Source organism: Sarcophilus harrisii, chromosome 2 (genome assembly GCF_902635505.1).
Source record: "Sarcophilus harrisii chromosome 2, mSarHar1.11, whole genome shotgun sequence".
Lineage (NCBI taxonomy): Eukaryota > Metazoa > Chordata > Mammalia > Dasyuromorphia > Dasyuridae > Sarcophilus > Sarcophilus harrisii.
The window spans coordinates 54,466,204-54,483,629 of record NC_045427.1 but is presented as its reverse complement, the minus strand read 5'-3'; the positions used below and the strand labels follow the sequence as shown (position 1 = coordinate 54,483,629).

At 38.5% G+C, this 17,426-nt stretch overlaps 1 protein-coding gene across 1 annotated transcript in view; it reads left to right on the top strand.

The window, feature by feature from the left end:
* DNAAF1 (dynein axonemal assembly factor 1) overlaps nucleotides 1-17,426 on the top strand; it is a 37,256-nt gene that overhangs the window by 5,315 nt on the left and 14,515 nt on the right. The window lies entirely within an intron of this gene.

The following is a 17,426-nucleotide window of genomic DNA, read 5'->3' as shown; positions in this document are numbered from 1 at the left end:
CTTGCCTAGGGTCACACTGCTAGTATTACATTTCTGAGGCCTTATTTGAACTCTGCTCCTCCTTACTCCAGGGCTGGTGTTCTATCCATAGTGCCACCCAACTACCCCCTTAGGTTCTTTTTCTTGATCTTGGCTTTTAGGAAGTTCAATAATTCTTAAAACATTTCTCTCCTAGATTATTTTTCAGGTCATTTGTTTTTCCAATCATATGTTTCACATTTTCATCTATTTTTTCACTCTTTTGGTTTTGTTTTATTGTCTCTTGGAATTACATAGAGTCATGAGCTTCTACTTGACCAATTTTAATTTTTGGAATTATTATCTACAATGAGCTTTTGTACTCTTTTCATTTGGCCAGTTTTCTACTTTTTAAGGAATTTTTCTCTTCAGTAGATTTTTGTAATTTTTTTTACTATTTGGCCAGTTCTGTTTTTTAAGGTGTTGTTTTCTTCAGGTTTTTGTTTTTGTTTTTGTTTTGTTTGGTGCCTCTTTTACCAAGCTATTGAATCTTTTTATAATATTCTTGCATAACTCTCATTTCTTATCCCAATTTTTTAATTTTTATATTTCAATTTATTTAATATTTTCCCCAGTTACATTCAAAACAATTTTTTACATATTTTGAAGATTTTTGAGTTCTCAGTTCTCTCCCTTATCCTCACCCACAATTAAGAAACATGTGAAATTATGTAAAAAAAAATTTCCATAATAGTTAAGTTGTGAAAGTAAACATAGATCTCCCACTCTAATAAAAATAGAAATCCTTAAGAAAAATGAAGTTAAAAATAGAAAGAATAATAGAGAATGCTTCAAACTATATTCAGACTCAAATCAGTTTCCACTCTGGGTATGGATAGGATTATTCATCATAAGTCCTTCAGAATAGGTGTGGATGATTGTATGACTGAACATAACAGTCATTTACACTAGTTCTCCCAGAACATTGCTATTACTTTGTATACAGTATATTTCACTTTGTTCCAGGTTTTTTTTTTCCCCTGAGAGCATTTTGCTCATCATTTCCCAGAGAACAATAATATTCCATTAGAGAAACTTGCTTTGAAAAAATGTTTTTTACAATTACTATTGCTAATTGTATTTCCCCCCATTTATTCTTTCTCTCCTATCACTCTGTCCCTCCTCAAACATGTTTTTTTACTACTGACCATTCCCTTCCCCCCAATATGCTTTTGCTTTTATCACCTTCCCCATTTTCCTTCTATTTTCCTGTAGGATACGATAGATTGAGTATGTATGTTATTTCCTCTTTGAGCCAGGTCTGATGAGAGTAAGATTTACTTACTTATTTATTCACTCACCCTCTCCTCCATCTCTTCCCCTCCACTGTAAAAGCTTTTTCTTACTTCTTATAGCAGATAATTTGCACCATTCTACTTCTCCCTTTCCCTTTTCTCTCAATAAATTCCTCTCTCACCCTTTATTTCACCATTTTCTAAAAAAAATATTATCCCTTCATATTCAGCTCACACCCCATACTCTCTATATATAACTCCTTCTGTCATAGAGAACATTCTAATGAGTTATAAGTATCATCTTCTCATGTAGGAATTGAGCAGATCAAGTCCCTTATGATATCACTTTCCTGATTACCTCCTTATGCTTCTCCAGAGTCCTGTGTTTGAAAGTCAGACTTTCCCTTGAGCTCTGGTCTTTTCATCTGTGACAAATGCTTGAAAATCCTGTTTCATTGAATAATTACCTTTCTTCTGAAGGATTATACTCAGTTTTCCTGGGTAGATGATTCTTGGTTGCAATACTTGCTCCATTGCTCTTCAGAATATATTTTAAGCCCTCTGATCCTTTAATGTAGACATTGCTAAATTGTAGAGAGCTGGAACTCTGAAAAGGTGTACTTGCATCTAAGACAGCAGAATACTACTCAATGTGAGATAATGATTCTATAAACATATATTTAGATGATATGGTGATGTGATGGCTCTTCTCACAATTGTCACCTGCTGAATGTGTGGTGGTGAGGTAATCATAGAGAAGGATTGGAGGGCTGAGGGAGAGGGTCAGAGGCTTTCTGCCTCAGCACGCTCAGCCGGGAAGACTTCAGGCTCCAGACTCCAGAGTCCAGGATCCATCTTTGACAAGCCAAGTGGCAGCTTGCCTGCCTCCTTCATTTCTCCTCCTAAAGACCAAGGACTCTGACTGATCCTGAGGCCCTCCAGGGAGCCAGTCCAGACATTATACTAAATCTTGTGTTATCCTAACTGTGGCTCTGCTATATTTAAATAGTTTCTTTCCAGATGCTTGCAATATTTTCTCCTTGATCTGGGAGTTCTGGAATTTGGCTACAATAATCCTGAGAAGTTTTCATTTTGTGATCTTTTCTAGGAAGTGATCAGTGGATTCTTTCAATTTTTATTTTATCTTCTGGTTTTAGAATATCAGGACAGTTTTCCTTTATAATTGTTTGTCTGGTTTTGTTTTGTTTTTTGGCTGGGGCAATTGGGGTTAAGTGACTTGCCCAGGGTCACACAGAAAGTATTAAGTGTGTGAGGCCAAATTTGAACCCAGGTCCTCCTGACTTCAGAGCTGGTGCTCTGTCCACTGCACCACCTCCTTCATAATTTCTTGAAAAATGATGTCCAGGCTAATTTTTTGATCACGACTTTCAGGTAGACCAATAATTTTAAAGTTCTCTCTTCTGGATTTATTTTCCAGATCGTTTTTCCAATGAGAATATTTCACTTTTTTTTCCTATTTTTTTTTTTTGGTTTTGTTTTATACTATCTTTCTCATAAAGTCATTAGCTTTCATTTGCTCCACTCAATTTTTTAAGGAATTACTTTTCTCAATGTGTTTTTGTACCTCCTTTCCCAATTGGCCAATGTTGCTTTTTAAAGCCTTCTCCTCGTTAGTTTTTTGTATTTCCTTCTGAATCTCTCTGTTCTTTCCCTAATTTTTTTTTCTCTCTCTGACTTGATTTTCAGTCTTTGTGAGCTCTTCCATGACCTGAACCCAATTCTTAAGGAATTTGGATGTAGGAGCTTTGATTTTATTACCATCTTCTGAGTGTGTTTTGATCTTCCTCCTTGTCACCCTAGTAACTTTCAATGGCCAGAAATTTTTTTTGTTTTCGGTTCATTTTCTCAGCCTATTATTCAGCTTTAAACTCTTTGTTAAAATAGGGCTCTGCAGTAATGAATTGAACCAGCTGCACCCAGCAAAAGAACTCTGGGAGATGACTATGAACCACCACAATGAACTCCAAATACCTCTATTTTTGTCCACCTGCATTTTTGATTTGTATACTATTTCAAAGTCCGATTCTTTTTGTTTAGCAAAATAACTATATGGACATATATACCTATGTTGTATTTAACTTATACTTTAACATATTTAACATGTATTGGTCAACCTGCCATCTGGAGGAGGGGATGGGAGAAGGAGGGGAAAAATTGGAACAAAAGGTTTTGCAGGGGTCAGTGCTGAAAAATTACCCATGCATATATCTTGTAAATAAAAAGCTATAATAATAAGATTAAAAATGTAAAAAAAGAAAAGACTCTAAAAAAATAAAATAAAGTAGGGCTCTGTTACAGGGTGGAAGCTGCCCTATCACAGGCTTCAGGGGTTTTGTACAGCTGTGTATTGTAAGGGGTTTTGATTAAATGATTTAACATTCTGTGAGCTTATTGGTAGGAATATTTGAATCCCAACTTATGTTTTCTCACGTAAAATTGATATATAATATTAGTTTATCCTTATTTGAATTCCTGAGAAAACTGATTCAGTTGGTTTGAGGTAACCCCCTTTACAATTTGGTATAAGAACTTTTTTGAATCAATGTGTAGAACTTTCCCTATAATTGTTTAGACCATTATAACCTTTTTATGTATCTTATGATCTTAATTTATCCAGGATGTTAGCTATTTTTCCAGATTTCTCTTCATCTGCCTTGACAAGTGTGCTATCTATGACTTCATTGAAGTCAGCGATACAGCTCATGAAAAGCATAGTGTCAGTGATAGATCTCCTGGGGCTCCCCATCAGAGACTACCATTCCCATTAACATCAAACCAGAAGTTTGACTTTGCATCCAGTCATTCAACCATTTCTAAATCTCTAGCAATTCTCTCATTCTAACCCACAGATGTGGAAGGCTTTAAAAGGCAAAGAAGGAAGGACAATTGCACTTTGTGCCAGCTTGCTGAGGTGGTAACTCCCCCACAAACCAAGAAATAGGGCATGTGGTTATAGTATCAAAGCATAATATCAATTCTAAGAAATGATTGAGGAAGGGAAATAAAGTCATGACCACGTCATGAATTCTGAAAAAGTCAAGAATTGGAGTGATCTGGAGAGGGAAAAGAACAGGATTCAAGGCTTGGCATATTACATCTGTTTAAAAAAAATTATCTGCTTCTGTTGCATGGCATTTGCAAGATAAGTTGAAAATTTTCACAGAAATACAAGGGTGGAGAGTCTCTGGTTAGGCAATAAATTTTCTTAAGATCTAGTTCGTAGCATTATAGGGTGACTAAAAAAAAAAAATACTATCCCAGCTTGATTTAAAAGAGGCATTGTGTCCAAGAATTATCCAGGTAGTTGATAATCCTACTTGTTCTATGTCATGGATAAAGCCCACCTGGAATATCGTGCACTATTCTGGTGCCACATTTTAATAAGGACATCGATAAACCATAGAATATCCAGAGGAGAAAAATTATGAGAATTGAAGGACCTTAAATTCATCACCAAAGGAACTATAAGAGAAAACTGTTTGAAGAGAGGTAGATAGGATCTGTCCTCCAAGTATTTGAAAGGCTGTCATGTGAAAGAGGGATCAGATTTGTCCTATTTGGGCCCCAGAGGACAGAATTAGGAAGGTTGTCAAGGGAAGAATTTAGGCATGACATCAGGGGAAAACTGCCTTACAGTGAGGCTGTCCCCAGAGGCAACGAGGCTCCTCTCCCCAGAGATCTGCCCCCAAGGCTGACCGGCCCCTTAGACTGTCGCCTTGTGAGGATTCTTTTTCATGTGTGGATTGGATGACATGCCCACGGAATCTCTGCAACCCCCAAATTCTGACATTCTACAAAGTCCACATGCTGAGAATGGCTGTTTAAACTGTGATGGCTCATTTGTAAATGACAAGAGCACATAATCCTATAGTCTGTTTACAAAGCTTGCCTCCCAAGAGCCTCCCAAGTGATTAGTACAACTAGAATCGTGCCCATTTGAGTGGAAGTTTGGGGCTTGCAGAGGTTACGACTGGCTCAGTCACAGAGCAGTAAGCAGCCCAGCCAGGACTGCACGCTGGGTTCTGATTTCAGATCTGGGATTCATTCACCTGCACCAGGCTGTCCTCCTACAAGTCATTGGAAGGGGAACTCAAAGGTTCATCCCAGGACAAGACCTAAGAATTAGGGTAAAATATTCTGTCCCCTAGCTTATTCTTAATCTCCTAGAACATTACCTTCAATCTCTCTGTAATGGAGATAATAAATAATTGTGCTACCTACTTTACAGGATAGTTTGGAGGAAAGCATTTTCATAAACCTTAAAGTGCTGTAGGAACATGTGTTATTGTTACTTTTGTATTCTCTACTGATGTTCTACCTAATGTGCTGCAGGAGTCTTATCTGAAAAACAGATTGCATTTTTCCTGCCCTTGTTAGGAAACCATTGTCTTTGAAGCGCTAATGTTTTATTCATTTAGCTCTGTGCATGACACATTAGAATTGTGTTTTAGATGCTGGTTTTCCCAGTGGTGTAAATTAACCTCACTTTCCTGTGAAGACTAGACACAGGATATTTCTGAGGAGACAGGATCTTAAAGGTTCTCTAGATCCTCACTTTCACAGACAGATGAGAGTATATCCTGTGGAGACAGTAAGGAGGTGTCTCCCATGGTTTCTGTGGAGGTTTAATTACAGAGGGTAGGTCTTTTCACTCAGTGGGACTGCTCAGTGCTAGTGCTCTCTATGCTGTTCCGTGCTGCCTTAGAACAGACAAGAAGCATTAGAATGAGAAACAAGTCTAAAGGAACATAGGTGAGAGACTTGACCAGTTGAAGTCATGTTGAGGATGCTTAAGAATGAAACCAGAAGGGCAACACACAAAAATTAAAGATCTACAAAGATTTTTATACCAAAATCTTTTACAATGCAACAATGGAGTCATTGTCTCTGGACTCTTACTTAACATCATGTTTTAGATATGTTTCTCAACAAAGGGAAAAGCATCTGAACTAGGCCAGACATAGAAGAAGTACTTTTGGATATGACACACTTTTGAGTGATTGATTCTCAAGGTGTATGAAGGAGAGGGGATACCAAAAAGAATGAAAAGATCTTGGATTTTATTCCTCCCAAAAGTAACAAAGAGAGCATCAATAGCTTATATACCAAGTCAGAAGGCAACAAGTAGGTTTTCTCAAGTGATGTTATACAGTAAATCATATTTTTTACCATCACACAATTGATATTACACAATGTAGAGAATACAAGATTTCATTCAAATTAATGTATGTTGACTTGTTAAAAACTAATTGATTCAATAAATACTACTGTAAAGACACTCTTGCAGCAAGATATCTCCCATGCATATATCAAAGTTTTGTAATATTCCTTTATGAGAATTCTTTGAATATCATTAATCTTATTTAATAGCAAGTGAGGCATAAGTCAGAACGACGTGTGCTTGTCAAAGCTCGTTGCCATTCTCAAGGATTAGATCCACAAATGAGATCCTACAGACGTATCTATTTGTAGATAACACCATAAGGATTTCAAGCTAGGAAATGTTGACTAGTACCTAAATGAGATAGGTAGATGAGAGAGTTCGTGTATTCATATAAATACATAGATGTTTGTGTGTGTGTGTGTGTGTGTGTGTGTGATTTTTCCATACATAGAGACAATGCAGATGAACAGTGAATTTGGCCCAAAATTGAACAGAAAGAGAATGTTCTAGATTGTTGTTGGGAAATTGCAGTTCTTTTAATAAGTTCAACCTTCTTCCTGAAACAAGGGCATATATTTTAATAATGGAGACTTTAATATTGAATACTTGAAGTATTCTTCATATGAATATGACACTTGGAACATTACAATCTCCAAAGAAATGAAGAATTGTCCAAAGGGTAAATGAGAAAAGCATAGTGGATGGGAACAAGCTATAACATATTACAAATAATGAATTATAAAAGAGAAGTGATTGAAAGCACAGTTGTCAAACTCCCATGAGAGCAAAACTTACTACTATAGTGATGTCAGAATCAGATTAAATTTAGGGGAAATTTATTTATTCTTTCAAGGCATTTGGAGTTAAGTGACTTGTCCAGGGTCAAACAGCTTGCACTGGTTGGTATTATCAAAGGTCAGATTTGAACTCAGTTCCTCCTGACTTCAGGATTGATGTACTGTTCACTGTACCATGTAGTGCCTCCCCCCCCCCCTTTAAATTTATTTATTGGATTAAATACAAAATAAAAAAACAGAATAGAAAAAAAAGGAAAAGAAAACAAACAAAACATTGTCATGTGCCCAGAAGAACATCAGGGAGAATTCAAATTATATAACAATGAATTTACATTTCAAGGAAGTATATATAATAGTAGAAATTCTATTCAGGAATGTCCATCTTTTCTTTGCTTTCTTGTAGGTTGTTGTGTGTGTGTGTGTGTGTGTGTGTGTATACTTTTTACTTTACTCTTTTTTTGCCCCTTTCATCCCTCACATCTCTCTCAAGCAGGTTACAGTTAAGCATAGATATATTTATACATACATACACATACACATACATATACATACACATTTACCCATATGTAAATACGCATCTAATTCATTCTCTAGTGAGTAGGTTTTCAGAACTACGAGTCCTGCTTCTTCTATACCAGTTCTTCCTCTGCACCTCATTTGTATAACATAATTGCAATTTTTACTTTTAGTCTTAGACAATATTGTTTTTTAGCATCAGATCATACTTAACTGTGCCCCAATCTTTCAATCTTTGAGCTGTTACTGATGTCAGTCTTAAAAATATGGTATATATTTCTATATGAAAAACATAAACAATTTGTGTTGAGTTCCTTGAAATTAATCTTTGACATTGGTTCTTGTATGTTAAATTTTTTGTTAAGTTTGGGTTTGGTTGAAACTAAAGTCCTGAAAATCTGCAAATTTGTTGAACTATTCTTTTTTTGTTCAATATTATGTATAATTTGTTAGATATGATCTTTTGGGCCATGAGCCTCGTTCTTTTGATTGCTAGTATATATTATTCCAGAATCTCTGATCTTTTTTTGTGGTTGTTTACAAATCCTGTATAAATCTGATTGTAGCTTCAGCATATTTGAATTGTTTTGTTTGTTTGTGTGTTTTGGCAATAATATTCCTATGTGTTTTCCACATAGATTCTCTTTGAGGTGTGGTGATCAGTGGATTTTTTATTTTTCTACTTTTCCCTCCTGTTCTATCACTCCAGGACAATTTTTTGGATTATTTCTTGCTTTATGTGTCAACATTCTTTTTTTGGTCATAACTTTCAGGTAGTATAATTATTCTTTTTTATTTTATTTTATTGAAAAAACAAAAAAAGGAAACAAAACAAAAGAGAATATTATCAAGTGCTCAGCAAAATAAAACTTAAGGGAGGATTCAAAATATATAATTACCAGTTCAAGAAAGGATACATAATAAATAGTAAAAGAAATTAAATTCATGAATGTCCATCTTTGTTTCCTTGTGGGTTCTTTTGTTCTCTGCTGCTTACTTCATTTACTTTATTCCTTTTTCCCCTTTCATCCCCTCCAAGCAGGATTTAAGCACAGATATATGTTATACACACACACACACACACACACACACACACCCATACCTACACACCCCCATACCCACACACCCCCTACCACCCGTATATTCATATACACAACACACACATTCTACACATTCTAGTCCAATCATTCTTACATTTTCTCTGGTTGATCTGTTCTTCAGATCTGTTGTTTTTTTATATTTCACATTTGTTGTATTTTTTCATTATTTTATATTTTTGTTATTTCTTAGTCTCTTAAAGTGTCACTGGCTTCTCCTTGCCCAATTCTAATTTTAAAGAATTATTTTCTTTCCTAGTTGGTTAATTTTTTTTTCATAATCTTCTTGTTTATCTTGGATGGTTTTAATTAATTTTTTTTAATGTTTCTTCAGTCTCTCTCACTTGATTTTTAGTCTTTTCTGAGTTCTTCTATAAATTCTTTCTGGGCAGATAGCCATTTAGCATTACTCTTTGAGGCAGAAAAAGTTTTTTTCTTCAGTGTCTTCTTCTGATGAGTTTTCTCTGTTCTTTCTTCTTTGCCTGTTCATTTTTTGTTTGTTTGTTCATTTTTAATGAGAATATTAGTGTTGTTGGAGGATGTGCCTCTGCCTTCCCTTCAGCTGTACCCTCTGACCAGGAACCCCAAACCAAGAGTTCCAGCCCACAGCGTCTCTGCTCCCTGCTTCTGCACTCACGGGTGTGCTGGTTCCTCCTATCCAGGGCCAGTCCCTGCCTGCAGCACAGCCAGGCCTGGCATATTGATGATCAGCCGAGGTTCCCTCAGTCTTGCCGCACTCAGACCCCCATCCCCAAGCTGTCTGGGAGGTGAAAGTTCCTGTAGTTCGGGCTGAGGCTCCAGCCACCTGTAGCCAGCCCCAGGGTCCCTATTTGCTGTTTTTGTGGAACTAGCCTGGAGGTGTTTGCGCTTCAAGCTGGTTAATCCCCAGCTTGGGATCGGTGGATCTTCTCGAGCTGTTCCAGGAGGACCCCTGCCCTGAGTCTTCTTTATTTTCCCTAGTCTGTGTTCATCCTGAGGTGCAAATTTGTTCTATTTGTGGAGGAAATCTAGAGGACTTGAAGTTTTCTGACCTGTTCTGCCGTCTTTCAGAATCCTCCCAGAAATATTTAACAAAATAAAAATACAATGTATGTAATGGTAATTTTGTGATTTTCTAAATCAACTTTAGTTTGACCTTACACTATAGTGTAAATGATAACAAGAAGCATTTTGATTCAGAACAGGGTCCTTGGCTTGTAAATCCATTAGTCTTTTTGCTGCTCTTTAAGAGAATATCCATGTTCAGTTATCTGAAGGGTGTCGTGAAGGAGGAGTGGCTTTGTTCAGCTTGGCCCCAGAAGTCAGAATCGGGGTGGTCATGGAAGTTATGGCGGGGCACGTTTAGGTTTGATGTCAGCAGCAGCTTCCCAACAAGGATAACTAGCCCCTGATGGAGTGTTCCCCCTCCTCACTGGGTGATCTTCAGAGAGGGGGCTTCCTTCCTCAGATGGTTTGATGGTTTTGAGTGCATGGCTCATTCCTTTGGGGCCCTAAAAGAAGTTAGAGCCTCACAAAAGCGATCCTGTGGTGGGTCTCAGAGGTCTAGAAACAAAGGCTGGACCAGAGCTTGGTAGGGAGCTTTGCTTTCATGTCTGAGCTGGAGTGGGAAGCCACTGACATCCCCTCAGCTCAGATACAGTCACTCTTTGTGAGACAAGGCAAGTTAGAGGCAGAAGAACAACACTTACACATCTCCCTCGGCTAGTGGTTGTAAGAAAAAGCCCAAGCCAGAGTGAAACTGGGAGCACCAGCTTCTGAGCTCCTTAAGAGCAGGGATTTTTCTTTGTATCCCTGGCTCCAGTGCTTGTAGAGAAGAGATTTCATTAATGTTTCTGAAAGTGAAAGTTTCCATCATCCTTTCCTATATATTCTGCCCTACCACCATGTGCTCGGCATTCTGCACAGGGTGGGAGACAGAAAGATGAACATGAACTCTGCTCTCAAAGTGCTTATAATTTGCTAATAAAAGCTTCCCTGAGCTTCCCAATCAATCAGGACCCATTCCTATGGCTCTCACGTAGAATTTGCTTGTTTTGTCTCTAACGTACTTAGCATGTAATAGCATGTGCTAATAATTACCTGTACTGAAATTTAGATCTCATTAAACTGCAGATTCCACAAGGGCTGAGACTGTCCCTTCTATATACTTTCTAGCTTGTCCAGTAACCAGTATTATGTATGTAGTAAGTGTTTTAGTTTTCTTTGTTATATTTGCATAGCACCTTGAGGTCTACAAGATGAAGGGAGGGAAGATGGAAGGAAAAGTTTGCCTGCTATTAACTAAGTTTTATGTTGTTGTTGAATTCTGTTCTTAAGTCTTTCTTCAGACTTAAATCAACAAGCATTTATTAAGCACCTTTTATATCCCAATCATTGTGCCAGTCACCAGTAATAACAAAGACAAAAAAGGAAACTCTTGCCCCCCAGAAGCTTCTGTTCTGTAGAAGAGAGAATATGTACACATAGACGGACTTACCTAATGGACATATGCAGGATGAATACAAAATAAACATACAGGGTAGTCAGCGGGAGGATCAGGAAAGGTTTCTATAGAAGGCTGTGCTTTACTTGTGTCTTTAAGGGAAGTGAGGAATTCACTAAAGTCAAAGAAGTGCCTTCCAAGAGGGGGATGAACCAGGCCCACAGGGAGAAATCAGAGTACTGGTGTTTAGGAATAGCTGAAAAGGCCAGTGTTGCTGGACAAGACTACAAGGAGGAGGGAGTTATGTAAAATGACTAATATAATTGAATAGCCTTACCCAGACTGTTCTTTGTTTCTATTTCTAGTCACAGTTGAGAGTTGATAAGGCATCATATTATGGATGAATTTATCTAAAAACTTAACACTATAAACCATTTGGACATTAAAATGATGTGCTTTGGCACCTTAAGATAAAGAAATGCCCTCAATTGAGGGAGAATTATATTTTACCTAGAAATCCTTTTGTCAAGTGGAGTTTGGGGGAGGTAAGCATATTTGCCAGTTCTCTTCACTTGTATTTTTATAATCAGAAATTAACAAATATAACATTTACTATATTCCAGGCACTGAGTTTAAGTCCTGGAAATAAACAGAAATGAAAAAAGTCTCTTCCCTCAAGAAGTTCACATTCTAATAAAGGGAAGGGATTTGGCCGAATGCAAACTGCTATGTACATACAAGATCTATGCAGTGCAAAGGAGAAGGCAGTGTTAAAGGAAAGCACTAGTAATTAAACTGGGTGGGGAATCAGAAAAGCCTTCCTTAACGTCTGTTCTGTAACTCCACCTAGAGTCAAGAGCATCATGTGGGTGGAACAGAAAAGATGCCTTAATAGCTGGATCATGGCATCCAAGGAAGGGACTGTGGAAAGGTCTTGTTGTGGGTCAGTTTATGAATTTTTTTAATTATAACTTTTTATTGACCGAACATATGCCTGGGTAATTTTTTACATTATATCCCTTGCACTCACTTCTATTTATGAAGAGTTTTAAATGCCAGAGGATTTTATATTTGATCTAGGAGGTAAGAGGAGGCCACTGGAGTTGATTTAGTAGAGAGGGATTTATATTGAGGAGAAAAGAAGGAGAGAAGAGTAATGTGGTTGAAAAAGATTAAGAAAATCACTTTGAAAGCTGAGTGGACTAAGGATTAGAATGAGGAAAGGTGGGACAGGGGAGGTCTTATTACCAAAAAACTATTGAATAGTCCAGGTATGAAGTGATGGCCAGCCCCCCAGTGTGGCAGCTATTTAAGGGAACAGAACAGGATGCATAGTGAATATGAAAAAACTTCATGAATGTGACATGTGGAGCAAGTAAGAATGAGAGCAGAATGAGACTAGACTGCAAGCCTGGATGAACAGGAAAATGGTCGTGCCCTTAACTGTAATAAGGAAGTGGAGATTTAGAAGCAGAAAGAAAAGAAATAATGAGCTGTGCTTTGGATGTAGTGACATTGAGATGTGTGTGAGACAATTCAGTTTGAGATGTCCAAGAGGCAAGTGATTAGAACTGAGGCTTAGGAGGGACATTAGGGCTGGAGGTATAGATCTCTGGGAATCATCTACATAAAGATAATTGAATCCATGGGAGGTGAGATCACTAAGTAAAATAGTATAGAAGGAAAAGGGGGGACCTGAGACAGATCTCTGGAGGCACAAGCCAAATGTAGATGCAGCAAAGGAAACCGAGAAAGCTCGATCAGACAGCAGGAGAACCAGGAGAGAGCAGGGTATGAAGGAGGAGGAGTATGATCAACAGCATCACAGGCTGCAGAGCGGTCAAGAAGGATGGGGACTGAGAGAAAAGGCATTTGGTTTGGTGATTAAAGGCCCTGGTAACTGCAGAAAGAGCAATTTCGGTTCTTGGGGTGGTTGGAAGTCAAATCAAAGGGGATCTAGGAGTGAGGGGAAAGAAAGTGGAGGCATCTTGATAATAAAAAAAAAGATTAACTTCTCAAGGATTTTAGCCTTGGAAATGGAGGGTGAATAGGCATAGAATGAGAGCTTTCAGGGATGATTTTTTAAGTGAGGATTTTTTTTTTTTAAGGATGATTGTAGGCAGCAAAGAAGGAGCCAGCAGAGAGGAGTGATTGAAGATTAGAAAAAGAATGGGGATCCTAGAAGGCCTTGTTTTGGTGTACATAATGCAGATGTCCTGATTTTAGCCTTAATGGCAATCTGAAATGTATGAGTGTTAGATCGTGATTTCTGACAAATGGAAGCAGTTCAGGCTCTGATCTCTCTGGTCCAGTTCCATTTCTCCTTCCTCCCCTTCACCCTGTCTGTTCGTGGTCTCTCTGGATACTTGAGAATCTGGCCCATTTCTCTTAAAAAAGCTCCTTGAAAAGTGATGAGATTAAGGATGGACAGACTCTGAGGCAGCTCCTCCTCAGGATGCTCCTTGGCCCTGTCCCACCAATGTTGACTCACAGTTCTCCCTCTCCGGGAAGCGCTTGCCCTGAGTCCTCCAGTGGCTCTTTGCCACTCTTCTCATCACTGTCACATGCTCTCCCTCCATGCACCCCTCACACAGCTCATAGTTCTCCAAGTCACGCTGAGTTACTCACGGCTCTCCACTTGGAAGCTCTTCATTTCCAAGGCCCTATTGTCAGGGAGAATAGCACCTTACTCTAGTCAGCCAGGTTCCCAGCCTCAGATCCCTCTGAATCCACACCTGTCATTTCTATATCTCAGCATCTTGCAGGGGCTCCTTCTCTCCCTGATACAGTCACCCCGGGGGGGGGGGGGCAGAGAGAGCTCATTACCCATAACCTCTCTTTGGCAGTCTGTCCAATCCACATCTTCCACCCAGTCAGAATCCACCACTCCCCTTCCTTCCTCAGTGAGTTCAGTGTCTTATATTCTCTCATAATTTTCTCTCCTTCCAACTCCTTCCTCATACTAGGGAACGTCAGCATCCATCCTGGCTCCCCTTCACACACCCTCAGCACTCCTCATCCTGCTCTGCCTCAGCCTCACACATATGGTCGTACCTCGGGCTTATTACTTTTCTTTTTTTTTTTTTTTATTATACCGTTTTATTCACAAGTTGTATGCATGGGTAATTTTACAGCATTGACAATTGCCAAACCTTTTGTTCCAATTTTTCCCCTCCTTCCCCCCATCCCCTCCCCCAGATGGCAGGATGACCAATACATGTTAAATATGTTAAAGTATAAATTAAATACAATATAAGTATATGTGTCTAAACAGTTATTTTGCTGTACAAAAAGAATCAGACTTTGAAATAATGTGCTATTAGCCTGTGAAGGAAATAAAAAATTCAGGTGGACAAAAATAGAAGGATTGGGAATTCTATATAATGGTTCTTAGTCATCTCCCAGAGTCCTTTCGCTGGGTGTAACTGGTTCAGTTCATTGCTGCTCCATTGGAACTGATTTGGTTCATCTCATTGCTGGAGATGGTCACGTCCATCAGAATTGATCATCATATAGTATTGTTGTTGAATGTATGTAATGATCTCCTGGTCCTGCATTTCACTCAGCATCAGTTAATGTAAATCTCTCCAGGCCTTTCTGAAATCATCCTACTGGTCGTTTTTTACCGAACAAGAATATTCCACAACATTCATATGCCACAATTTATTCAGCCATTCCCCAACTGATGGGCATCCATTCAGTTTCCAGTTTCTGGCCACTACAAAGAGACCAGCCACAAACATTCTTGCACATACAGGTCCCTTTCCCTTCTTTAAGACATAGGGCTTGTCACTTTCAAACAAATCACCTCCATGTCCGAGAATTCTCAGATCCCTCATGTGACTATAATCATTCTTCCCATATGTCCCTCTGATTTCTTTTATCAAACCCTATTTTTTGTCCACACCACGATCTCCAATCCCTTGGAGATCCCAACTCACTCTAATGCCACTCAAACTAGCTGCCCTCTCCTTTTTCCCTATCTTGACAAAATAGGTTCACCTATTTGGTGAACCAATTCAATTCCAATAGCGTTAGTCTTATATCTATGTTATTGAACAAAGGTAGAGAAAAATCACATAACTCTTAATTGGGTCCACTACAAATTTATGTTACAAAACTTCAACTGGGCCCTACTGCTATTAGGCAATCTTACATACCATCCCACTCTCTACAGTGACTTATCTAAACTTTTTCAAACCTCCTCAAACTTCCTATGGCTCCTCCTTCCCCTACTTTCTCTTTTTTCTTTTTTTTTTAAACCCTTTTATTTTCAAAACATATGCATAGTTTTCAACATTCATCCTTGCAAAACTTTGTATTTCAAATTTTTTCCTCCCTCTCTTCTCCTTTCCCCCTCCCCTAGATGACTAGTAATCCAATATATGTTAAAAATGTGCACTTCTTTGATATATATTTCCACAAATATCATGCTGCACAAGAAAATGATTAAAAAGTAAAAAGAATAAGAAAGAAAACAAAAAGCAAGCAAACAACAAAAAAGTGAAAATACCATGTTGTGATCCATCCTCAGTCCCCCCCCCCCCCCCCCCCTCCCCCAAAGGGAAAAACTTCTCTTTGAAATGGAAGTTGGTTACTTCCCACCCCGTAGATGGCTCTTTCCAAAACAAGTCCATTGGAACTGGCCTGAATCACCTTTATTGTTGAAAAGAACCACATCACCCTCTGCAGGTTCAGATTGACCAAACTGTAGGCTCTCCTTTGGTCTGGGATTCTTGCCTTAATTATTTGTCTTCAGGTTTCAATTTGAGCTAGAAAGAGAAATGAGGCCCTACTTTTCTCCTGGAATCTGAGCCACATCACTGCTGCTGGTTTTTGAACCTGTTGCCTACTTGGAGAATTAGGGACATTGTGGAGAGTTGGAGGAGCAGGGAATAGAAAGCTCACTTTCCCCTTCTCAAACCTGTGGATCTATGGGCAACAAAGCTGTTTACATTAGTTCATTGCCCTATGAGGATCTGGAACCCCCTCTTGCCCTAGTGCATAATCTTTCCTTATACTGGTATTGCCTGGGCACAGTGTCCAGAGACTTCTTTCTGTTTTCCAGTGCAGACGTGATCTGGGAAAGTGACTCTGTGACTTTTTTTTTATTTCTCCATCAGGATTTGATCTAGTACATTTTTTCTGGGTCTGTTTATAGAGCTTTGCAGTAGAGCTTGCTCTACTATTTCCTGATAACTATGTCATCTTACCCACCCAGTGTGGTATGGTGATACTGGCCTCCTGACCATCATACAAACCAGTCCAGCTCCTAGCAGGGGCCCCATCCCTGAGCATTGTCCCCCCTCATCCTGGTTCCTGGCTTCCTTCAAGTCCTCTCTCTCTCTCTCTGTCTCTCTCTCTCTCTGAACATACATACATATATATATATATATATATACACTTTCTTTTATACACATTCATACACACACATACATATATATATATATATATATATATATATATACACTTTCTTTTATACACATTCATACACACACATACATATATATATATATACACTTTCTTTTATACACATTCATACACACACATACATATATATATATATATGTATGTATAAATGTGTTGAAAAGAAAGAAAAGTGTTGTACATAGTTGTTTGCATATTTTCTCTCTCACCTTAGACTGTGCACTCATTGAGAGCAAGGAACTACTGTTTTTGCCTATTTTTAGATCCTCCGGTGCTCAACACAATAAATGTTTATTACTTTATGACAATCAAGTGGCCAGGCTGTTGCTTTAGGGGTTCAGAGTTTTACCAATGGTTTGTTCTGGGAACCTTCCCTTCTAAGAAGCAGCTCAAAAACTTCCTCCATCTGAATGGCATTGTAGAATGTTAGATGGCTTGCTGGACCTGAGAGGTATTAACAGGAGAGACATTTAAGTGGCCAGCCCAAGGTCATCTAGGTGGCAAGAGTCAGAGCTGGGATTTTAATCTAGTCCAATTCTGATCCCAGCCCTCCTTATATCACCATGCTGCTGCTCAGCAGACCATCTTTATGCATATTTGTGGTCAATACATTCACCCAGAGGCCAATCTCTCCAAAAATAGCTGGCTTTGTTCTTGGAATATAGAATAAAAAGGTCATCACCAATTCCCTGCTAGCAGTCTTCCCAGCTTGGTTGTGGGATCCACTAG